Source organism: Primulina tabacum, unplaced genomic scaffold (genome assembly GCF_025594145.1).
Source record: "Primulina tabacum isolate GXHZ01 unplaced genomic scaffold, ASM2559414v2 Contig332, whole genome shotgun sequence".
NCBI lineage: Eukaryota > Viridiplantae > Streptophyta > Magnoliopsida > Lamiales > Gesneriaceae > Primulina > Primulina tabacum.
Genome location: NW_027459730.1, coordinates 179,781 through 191,262, shown reverse-complemented (window position 1 = coordinate 191,262; position 11,482 = coordinate 179,781). Strand labels below are relative to the sequence as shown.

Here is an 11,482-nt window from a genome sequence, read left to right as displayed (position 1 = left end):
GAAAAATAAAGACTTGAAATTCCTGAAACGTGTCGATGCGACTGGGAATGTTGCATAAAATATGATGAAAGGTAAATACATGAGGTAGGAATGGTAGAGATAAGAGGTGTTGTGATGTACCTTTGCTGTCTAAATGGATGGATTTTAACTTCAGTTATTTATCAATCCCCATCATCCTGATCTCTTTGTGATATCATTTTTCTTCAAAGTGAAATCCAACACTTCCCAATATTCTCATTGAAATCCCACATGTTCATCGTGTTGTAATCAGATATCAACTTGTCACGGGCTCCTCTTTCCATGTTATATATTTGAGGCTCAAAATTGTGCGGCTCGCTCGGCCTTGTTCATTTCAATGACGCAAATACTACCGTAAAAATGGCTGCTCCGATGAACAAGTACTCTCCCTACAAGTTTTGCAGACACGATGTACTTAGATAGGTCCAACTAAAAAGAGTATTTAAGATGGAAATATATATATATATAGCGGATACCGGAACATCGAAGTACATTCCAGCTGCAACCGATGGAAGGAATAGCCATGAAATGAGACCTAATGTAAATACAATACAATGAATGATCAGTTGATTCCACGTCCACGGAGTAATGAGGATAACAGTGAAAATCGTTAGACGGCATTTATTTTTGCACCTTGGAATCCAGTCGGAGGTCCGATTGATGCATATTCTGCTGAAAGGGTTTCCCAAAATGGTCCTGTACTTGCAAGTTTGAAAATGTAAGAAATTGGACATAATTATTTTTCGAGCCACTCTAGCTTATTCGATGAATCGAGCTTGAGCTTGAACATTGCCAATTATTAATCAAAACGTCGTTCTTTTTATAACAAGAACTACATGAGAAACCCCAAAGATTTTGAATATTTTTACCAGGATACCTGACAATCAATCCCTACATGGGTATCTTACACATCTCTCTGTATTTTTTGACTCCTTCACTCATCCAAAATGACATGAATACACCCCTATATCCTATTAAAATCAAAGGTTTCTTTCTTCTTCCATGTAATAATCAACATATTGGAAAAGAAAAGAGGTTTGGAAAGTAGCCACTGCGAGATATAAGATCATCTGTATAATTTATGACAAGAAACTTGACTTCTACTCGAATTATAGAGAGGAGCATTTGAGTGGCCAGTGAATAAAAGAGCTAAAAAAATCTTAAATATGTACACGCATCATCATTATTTCAAATGCAACAGTGCAAGATTTCCAAAACAATTCACGAGAAATTGTAAAATTGATCTCTAAGTTGATCTTTGTCATACGTGATTTTTGTTCTATCAGCAGTCAAATTTCAGTCTTCCTCTCCTTTCTTTCTTTTCTTCTTTTTCGAATTTTTGTTTGTAATTTCAATCATTTTTTCTTGCGAGCAACCAAAAATCCATTTTCCAATACAATTTATCCAAATTTAAATTCTCAAACAAAAAGCTTAGGCATGCATAAGTAAAATAAAACAGAAAAAGGAAGAAAATTACCGTTTACTCCACCTTCGAAGTAGGTGTGGTGTTGATCATACTCCCCATAAACAAAATCTTCCTGCAATCGCCAACCATGAAAACAAGACCAAAAATCTGTAAACTGCCCAATTAAACACAAGCCCAGAAAAATTCACCAACTTTTTATTTAAATCCACAACTAAAATACCGAGTCAATCCCATTAGTCTCCCAAGGGTCCTTCGGATCTTCATTAAGATCTGGCTCAACTTCAGACAGCCCCGCAAACAATCTTGTCGAGCTATTTTTGCCATCATTAACTCCGATTCCGTGAGATTTTGAAGATGGGGTACTCGGAATGAAGTCCAATTTTTTAATTTCATTTGATTCTGATCTCTTTTGGGACAAAATCTTGGGGATTGAACTACTCGAAAGAGCTGAGAGTGTCACTGAAACCGCCATTTTCAGCTGTTCTATGAATTCGTCTCAATTTTCTATTGTTTTTAAATTTGTGTGTATTTCCGGATGACGAGGTTACTTGATATCATCTACATGAATGTCTAATCAGAACCGACACGTGTGATAACACTTTTTTATTGGGTTGTTACTGTGGAATATCTGTTCAGCCGGTGAGTTTAGATGTGGGAGGGATTGTGATTTGTGAATGAGAGATGGAGAACTTTCATTTGTTATCCAATAAATTGTATTTATATAGTTGCTTTTTTATTTTGCTTGAATATTTTAAGTGTTTTATGATTTTTATTTTATGATATTATTGATTATCGCCGTCACATAACTTCTCGTATTGTAGTTATCTGCTCCGTACTTGGCTACCTAACGTTTACCGTGGACACAATATTGACTTAAATTTTATAATCCAAGTTAAAAATAGATATGTTATTATTATCTCAGTTTATTATAATATTATTCATGATCCCATTTACGTAAATATTTGTTTTAATTATCATCTTATTTTTAAGCAATTTGAGCAGAAAATGGAAAAAAAAAAAAAAAAAAAAACTTTAGCTAACTGCACATGTATCAATAGTGTACAGAGTAGGTCTCTTGTGAGACGGTCTTATGAATCTTTATCTATGAGATGAGTCAATACTACCGATATTCACAAAAAAAGTAATATTGTTAGCATAAAAAGTAATTTTTTTATAAATTACCCAAATAAGATATTTGTCTCATAAAATACGACCCGTGAATCCGTATCACAATAGTCAATAAAACACTTTCTATCATTTTACTTCTTAAAATTTTTTGTTAAGTGTTATTCCTAGTATAACACGGAAAAAACTTTAGTGCAGTGTATTGGATACATCTTATAAAAATGTGAAGGTTAATTTTTCAATTTAAAATTTGTTAGAGTATATTTTAAAACAATAAATTATAATTTGTAAATCAACTTGATTTCTTTGTAAAATTTAAATAATAGTTTATAAACAATGTTTTTTTTAGAATCTCATAAATCTATATGTGGGAGATTAGATATGGCAAATTGCGTAAGACGGTGCACGAATTTGTTCACATTTCTACCGACATGACAAAAACTATCAAACATCATGTGCTAAGAGAGCTAAAATATTCAAAACAGAATTGCTTTCAAAGCTTAGATTTTGCAAAACTGAGATAATGCTTGTGTTGGTCCCACGTGCGGAATTTGAGATAATAAATCCGAAAATAAAGAATAAATTGGACACCGAGATTTACGTGGAAAACCCCTAAAAATTATTAGGGTAAAAACCACGTGCAAGATGAAAAGAATTCCACTATAATATTTTGTGGTGTACAACTCACTCACTGTGTTTCCAAAGAGAACAAACGCTCTCTTAATATAGGGAAACAAACACCTCACAAATATTTTAGAACTAATAGGATGAGAGAAAACTCGAAGAAGAGATAATTTCAGAATGAAGGGGGGAGCTCTATTTATAGAGCTCATTGACCGTGTGAATACGCGTTAAAAACGCGTATTCATATTTCCATCTGAAAATTGATGCCAACCCACGTTTTTTTGAACAGCCCCCTTTCTTTGACTTCTTTGCCCACTTGGCCGACATTTCTCCCACTTGGAGATTTGATTGAGAATCAAACACGTCTCCACACATCCTTTCAATCTTGTCATTCTCTGCTGCTTACGTTTCTGCTAGGCCACTTGAGAATCTACACAACTCAACATATCAGTGTTCACTGGCTTGGTCAGAAAATCAGCTATGTTGTCCTTCGTATGGATCTTCTGCATATCCACGCTTCTTTCTTCTACTACTTCCCGCACAAAGTGAAATTGTACTCCAATGTGTTTAGTCCTGGAATGATTGGCTGGATTCCTTGCGATGTGCAAGGCACTCTGACTGTCACAAAACAAAGGAACATTAACTTGTTTGTGTCTGATCTCCTCCAATAACCTTTTAATCTATATTGCCTCCTTGCAAACTTGAGTAGCTATCATGTATTCTGCCTCTGTTGTAGATAACGCCACAACTGTATGCAGTTATGAAACCCAGCTTACTGCTCCTCTCGCAAGTGTAAACACATAACCAGTAGTAGATTTCCTCTTATCAGGATCACCTGTATAATCTGAATCGACATAGCCCCTGAGTGTAAAATCCGATCCTCCATAACATAATGCAGCATTCGAGGTACCCTTAATGTATCGAAGGATCCTTTTAACAGTGCTCCAATGCTCTCGTCCAGGATTCGCCATATACCGACTAACTGCTCCCACTGCTTGAGCAATATCCGGTCTTGTACAGATCATAGCGAACATCAAACTTCCTACTGCTGATGCGTACGGTACTCGAGACATCTCCATCCTCTCTGCTTCACTGCTAGGACACATCTCGAAGGATAACTTGAAGTTAACAGGAAGAGGGGTCGAAATTGGCTTACTATCTTGCATGTTGAAGCGTTGCAAGACTTTCTTCAAATAATTTTTTTGGGAAAGCCAAATCTTTCTGTTACTTCTGTCTCGATGAACTTGCATCCCTAGAATCTTGTTTGCTGGTCTCAAGTCCTTCATATCAAATTCCCTAGCCAACTGTGCATTCAATCCTTGGACCTGATCTTTGTTGGGGCCTGCTACAACATGTCGTCCACATACAACAGCAAAATGATATAATCATCATCAGAACTCTTGAAATACGTACAAGGGTATGCACTCAATCTGTTGTATCCAAGGCTCATGATATAGGAATCAAATCTCTTGTAACAACACCTCGACGCCTGTTTGAGATCGAACAGAGATTTGTTCAACCTGCAAACCAAGTTCTCTTTGCCTTTTTCCGCAAAACCTTCTGGCTGGAGCATATAGATTTCTTCTTCAAGATCTCCATGAAGAAATGTCGTTTTCACATCTAGCTGTTCTAGATGTAGGTCAAACACCGCACATAATGCCAACACTACTCTGACTGTTGTAAGCCGAACCACAGGAGAAAATATCTCATTGAAGTCGATGCCTTCTTTCTGAGCATATACTTTTACCACCACTCTAGCACGATACCGCTCTACTTGGTTATTGCCATCACGCTTGATCTTATAGACCCATCTGTTTCCAATGGCTTTCCTCCTCGTGGTAGTGTAACAAGATCCCAAGTTTTATTCATGTCCAATGCCTCCAATTCTTCTTGCATTGCTATCATCCACAAGGATACATCTGAGCTTTGAGTAGCCTCGTGGAAACTCGATGGCTCACCATCATCTGATAATCAATATGCAATGTTGCTTTCAGTGACATAATCTGAAAGCCAACCTGGTGGTCTTCTGTCTCGAGTTGACTGCCTCACATTGGAAACCTCAGACTCAACATGTTCTTGTTCTTCGTGTTCTGATACTGCTTCACAAGAAACTTGACTTTCATCCGTCTTATTTTCCACCTGAAAAATAGTAGTTTCTGAATTCGGTGTGCCTTTGTCTCCCTTTACTTTATCTTCCTCGAAGATAACATCTCTACTGATGACAAGCTTGTGAACAGTAAGATCCCACAAGCGAAACCCCTTTACTCCATCATCATAACCCAAGAAGATACATTTTCTGGATTTCGAATCCAACTTTGATCTTTCTTGCTCATTGTACAGAACGTACACCGAACTTCCAAATGTATGCAAATGAGAATAATCTGTCGGCTTCCCAGTCCACATCTCTATCGGAGTCTTCAAATCAATCGCCACTGAAGGAGAACGATTGATAATATAACAAGCGGTTTAGACTGCTTCTGCCCAAAATGACTTGTCTAGACCCGGAGTCCTCAACATAGCTCTTGTTCTGTCCAACAAGGTCCTATTCATCCGCTATGCCACTCCATTCTATTGAGGTGTGTAAGCCGTCGTAAAATGTCTTTTGATGCCTTCGTGTTGACAATATGCATTAAACTCGTCACTGGTATATTCTCCTCCATTGTCAGTCCTCAGACACTTGATTTTCTTTTCTGAACCAAGTTCAAACCGCACTTTGAAATCTTTGAAGACTTGGAAAACATCTGATTTCTTCTTGATTGGATACACCCAACATCTCCTAGAGAAATCATCAATGAACGACACAAAGTATCTCGCTCCTCCTAGGGATACAACCGGTGCTTGCCAAACATCCGAATGAATCAGCTCCAATATGATTTTGCTCCTGGCAGTAGAAGTGTCAAACTTTAATCTGTGCTGTTTACTGGTAACACAATGTTCACAAAAGGGTAGTGACACTTTTGTAAGTCCCGACAGCAGCTTCCGTTCTGAGAGAATTTTCAACCCTCGTTCTGACATATGCTCGAGCTTTCTATGCCATAACAGTGTTAATTCTTCTCCTGAACCAATTGATGCAACAGCTAGTTCTGCCTCTTTGTGTGTTTCTCCCAAAAGTACATACAGATTTGCAGCAACCTTTTCCGCCTTCATAACCACAAGCGCACCCTTCACAATTTTCATGATCCCTTTCTCGATACGTGTTTTGCACCCGATGTCATCCAATTGCCCCAAGGACAAAAGATTTTTCGTTAGTCATTTCACATGTCGTACCTCCTGTATGGTGCGAATGATGCCATCAAAAATTTTAATTTCGATAGTACCGACCCCGGCGATTTTCAAGGCATGATCATTTCCCATGAATACAGATCCTCCTGAGACTGGTTCATACTAATCAAACCATTCTTCCGAGACGTCATGTGCCACGTCGCTCCTGAATCCATGTATCACAAAATTTGTGTCTGCCTTCTGCAACTGTTGCCGCTTTGCTGAATATATTTCACCGCTGCCTGAAGTACTGACCACATTTCCTTGAGAATTCTTCTCGATACTTGTATACTCTTTCTTGAAGCCCTTTACCACCACATTTAAAGCAGTAAATATTTTTCTTCTTACTTCTCGACTTTGATCAACCTCGTCTTTGGCTCCCACTGGAGTCACGGTCCACAAATCTTCCTCTTATCATTGGTAAAGCCTCTGCCTGCTTCGAAGTTACCAACCTGTCTTCCTATTCTTGCGCTGGCTTTCTTCTCCGAGAACCGCAGTTAAGACATCGTCGAATTTTAGAAAGCCCATAAGAATATTGTTGGTAATGTTGATGATAAGTTGATCGTATGAACCTGGTAGATTTTGAAGTAGAAGCTCCGCACGTTTATTTTCCCATATTTATGCTCCATGGAAGTGAGTTGGGCAAATAGAGTATTTAGTGTGTTGATATGGTCGGTCATCGATGAGGATTCCGCCATCTGAAGAGTATAAAGCCTTTCTTTAGGAAAATCATGTTGTGTAGCGACTTGACCTCGTACATCTTTGTCAGATTATCCCAGATAACTTTGGCTGTTTTTATCTCAGAGAACTTGACAAAACTTCGTCTGCTATAGCCAAATGTAAATTGGCAACAACATTATCATTCATCTCATTCCACTTTCCATCATCCGCAATCTCCACCGGTCTATCTCCAATAGCTGCCAAGCAATTCTCTTTTCTTAAAACTGCTTGTATCTTTATTTTTCACAACAAAAATTGCTTCCGTTGAACTTTGCTATCTCATACCTTCCCGTCATTATGTCTACAACAATTTAGTAGACTGAACAAAATAATCCAGCCTTGATAAAAAAATCTCAAAAAATCTTTTCTGATGTGGAAGATTAGTCTAGGCTGCAACGACAGAGCATACTCAGAATTTTAAGAAATTTTAAACCAAGGCTCTGATACCACTTGTTGGTCCCACGTGCGGAATTTGAGATAATAAATCCGAAAATAAAGAATAAATTGGACACCGAGATTTACGTGGAAAACCCCTAAAAATTATTAGGGTAAAAACCACGGGCAAGATGAAAAGAATTCAACTATAATATTTTGTGGTGTACAACTCACTCACTATGTTTCCAAAGAGAACACACACTCTCTTAATACAGGAGAACAAACACCTCACAAATGTTATAGAACTAATAGGATGAGAGAAAACTCGAAGAAGAGATAATTTCATAATGAAGGGGGGAGCTCTATTTATAGAGCCTATTGGTGTGAATACGCGTTAAAAACGCGTATTCATATTTCCGTCTGAAAATTTGATGCCAACCCACGTTTTTATTGAACAGAGCCCCCTTTCTTTTGACTTCTTTGCCCACTTGGCCGACATCTTGGACAGCTAAGGAAAATTAAAACAAACTCGAACTAGATTAAACTCACATGAAGAACAACAACATACCATGATATATATCACTCAATTCTGCAGCAAAAACGATCATGAATGACTAATCACCTCTAGCCGAAGCAACAAAACCGGCCAAGATGATCTCGAATCACACACTCACACTAAGCATTGACTTAGTTCATTATACCACGCATCCACATCAAGTCTAAAACATCTCACTGGAGGTTTATCTACTTTTCTCTATGAGTGATGATTATCCAGATCCACAATCACACTTAGATTTGCGGCTTTCCGGAATTCATCCAAGTAAGACCGCACCCAATCCCTTGATCGAAAATTGTTGCTTATGATCTCATGTTTGAATCGGCATAGCTCTTTCCATACAGCCCAAGCATATATCACATAAACTCAAACTCAAAACTTAAACCGTCTTTGACATGAATCCTCAACGATATAGCACAATCAATAAAGACGGTTCTACACTATTTAAACATGACTAGATATCAGTATTATTCCGTATCTTATGCACCAATGGGCAAAATTAAACAATGACTCGTACATGTTTCTTGGGCTCCACAATGTTGGGAAAACACCGAGCGATGTCGATCACGATGATAATAACACCCAAACAATGCGGAATAAAATAATCACAGAAACAAAGATTTACGTGTTCACCAATATAGGCTACGCCCACGGAGCACTGCAACTTTATACTGGAAGAAATATTACAAAAGTGTATACACCAATACACTAATATCTCACACTCCCAAACCCAGTATACGAGAAATAATTTCTCTAACTTACACAAGAGAATTCCCGCACTCAAGAAAAAAATACACTCTTTTTTTTCTATGCACTCTCTCTTTATCAAAGCTGAAAGCTTTTGATTTGGATACATAACTGAAGGAATTGAGCTCATTTATAACTAATTCTTTCATTCAGTTTTATGAGTTTTCCGATGTGGGATATGATTTTCTGAATTTTTAATTCAGCGTGGACCCCCACCTCATTAAAAATCTCACCTAACAATTCTTCTTTCCACTTGAAGACTTGATTTAATCACGTCTTCATACCTTCACACCATCATTGCAGCATCTCATATCTCCATTTATACTTGCAGTCCGACTGAAGTTGAACACAACTTCAGTTTGTCAATGGTTACTGTCTTTGTGAGCATATCGGCTGGATTCTACTTCCAGGAATCTTCTCCAGCATCAAGATTCCATCTTCCAGCACTGATCTGATGAAATGGTACCTAACTGTATCTGTCCTAGCATGATAAACATGATTTTTTTTGCTAAATGAATAGCACTCTGACTGTCACAGTGTAACTTGCTATCTTCAAGCTTCTGACCCAATTCTTCTAGAAAGGATCTCAACCATATCATCTCCTTGCTAGCTTCTGTAACTGCTACGTATTCATTCATAGTAGAAAGCGCAACTATCTTTTGCAATTTAGATATCCAGCTTACAACTGTACCACCTAATGTGAACACATATCCAGTAGTACTTTTCCTGCCATCCAGGTCACCACCCATATCGGCATCGACAAACCCTGTAAGCCCAATTTTGACCTCCTGAAGTATAAAGTGTTAACTAGCGGTACCTTTCAAATACCTGAGAATCCACTTAATTGCTTCCCAGTGTTGCTTTCCTGGATTAGTCATAAACCTGCTCACAACTCCCACTGCATGTGCTATGTCTGGTCTTGTACACACCATTGCATACATGAGGCTTCTGACAGCAGAAGCATAAGGAACCTTATTCATATAAGCCTGCTCCTGCTCCGTCGATGGTGATTGTGCTTTGGTTAGTTTGAAATGACTAGCCAAAGGAATTTCATCCATATTAAATCTACTAACCACCTTTTTCACGTACTCTTCTTGAGATAACTTCAAGAATCCATTCACCCGGTCTCTTAAGATCCTCATTCCAAGGATTTGCTTTGCAGCACCCAAATCCTTCATGGCAAATTCCTTTGATAAATCTTTCTTCAGTTTATCAATTTCTTCAAGACAAGCTCAAGCTATCAGCATATCATCTACATATAGCAGTAGTATGATATAAGAACCGTCAAACTTTTTCACATAACAACAGTGATCAGCTTGACACTTTAGGAAACCATTATTACTCATGAATCCATCAAACTTCTTGTACCACTGTCTTGGAGCTTGTTCGAGACCATACAAGCTCTTCTGAAGTTTGCACATCATTTTTTCTTTTCCCCGTACTTCAAAGCCCTGTGGCTGCTTCATATAAATTTCTTCATCTAGATCACCATGAAGAAACGCAGTCTTTACATTCAACTGCTCCAACTGTAAGTCTTCCTTCGCCACTAGTCCAAGTACAGTCCTGATAGTGCTTAATTTAACCACCGGAGAGAAAATCTCGGTGTAATCAATTCCTTCCCGCTGTTGGGAGCCTTTTACAACAAGTCTTGCCTTGTACCACTTGCTACCATCATGCTCTTTCTTTTAACCGTACACACCCACTTGTTATGTAACGCTTTTTTGCCTTGCGGAAGTTCTGTCAACTCCCACGTCTGATTGGATGACAGTGAATCCATCTCATCTTCCATGGCCAACTCCCACTTGGTTGAATCATCATTTTGCATTGCCTCTTCATAGGTCTCCGGTTCACATTTGTCTGTCAGCAAAATAGAGTTGAAGTGCGGGGCAGTATCTTTCAGGTGGTCTAATGTTCTCAAAGATCTCCTTAGTTCAATCACCGGAGTTTGTGGGTCAACTTTGGTACATTTCTTACTTGTTTGATTTTCCAACAAATCACTTGACATCTTCATCTGTAAATCACCCATATCAACAATTTCCAAGGGGTTTTCCATCAGCCAGGAAAACTTTTCCGTAATCGCCAGCGATGTAATATCAAGACATCGCGATCACCAGTGGTATGAAATGATGCTCCCGAATCCATAACCCAAGAATCAACATGGCTTTCCATGGATAATAGCAGAGCATCATGTACTTCCTCAGTGACAGCATTGGCATTATTCTTCGTTGATCTGCAGTTCTTTTTCAGGTGACCAGTCTCACCACAGCTCCAGCACTTCATATTCTTTTCAAGGATGTTTTTGTCTCTTCTATTTCTTGATTTGGATTTACCGCCATCGGTTGGAACTCCTTTCACCACTCCTGCCTCTTCCTCTGTATCAAGATTTAGAGCAGATCTCGATGATGTTGCTTCACCCGAGTCTTTCCTGCGAACTTCTTCAGCAAGGATTTGATCTCTAACATCATTGAGTTGTAGTTTCCCTTTTCCAACAGGGTTGCTAACCGCTGCCCGCATCGGTTCCCAATTGTCTGGTAAAGATGCCAGAAGAATAAGTGCCTGAATCTCATCATCAAATTTGATGTCCACCGATGTCAGCTGAGAGACAATCGTGTTGAATTCATTTATGTGTT

General features: G+C 38.5%; 1 pseudogene; it reads right to left on the bottom strand.

The window, feature by feature from the left end:
• Nucleotides 1–6: 6 nt before the first annotated feature.
• Nucleotides 7–1,980, bottom strand: LOC142534103 (photosynthetic NDH subunit of subcomplex B 5, chloroplastic-like; annotated as a pseudogene).
• Nucleotides 1,981–11,482: the final 9,502 nt, after the last annotated feature.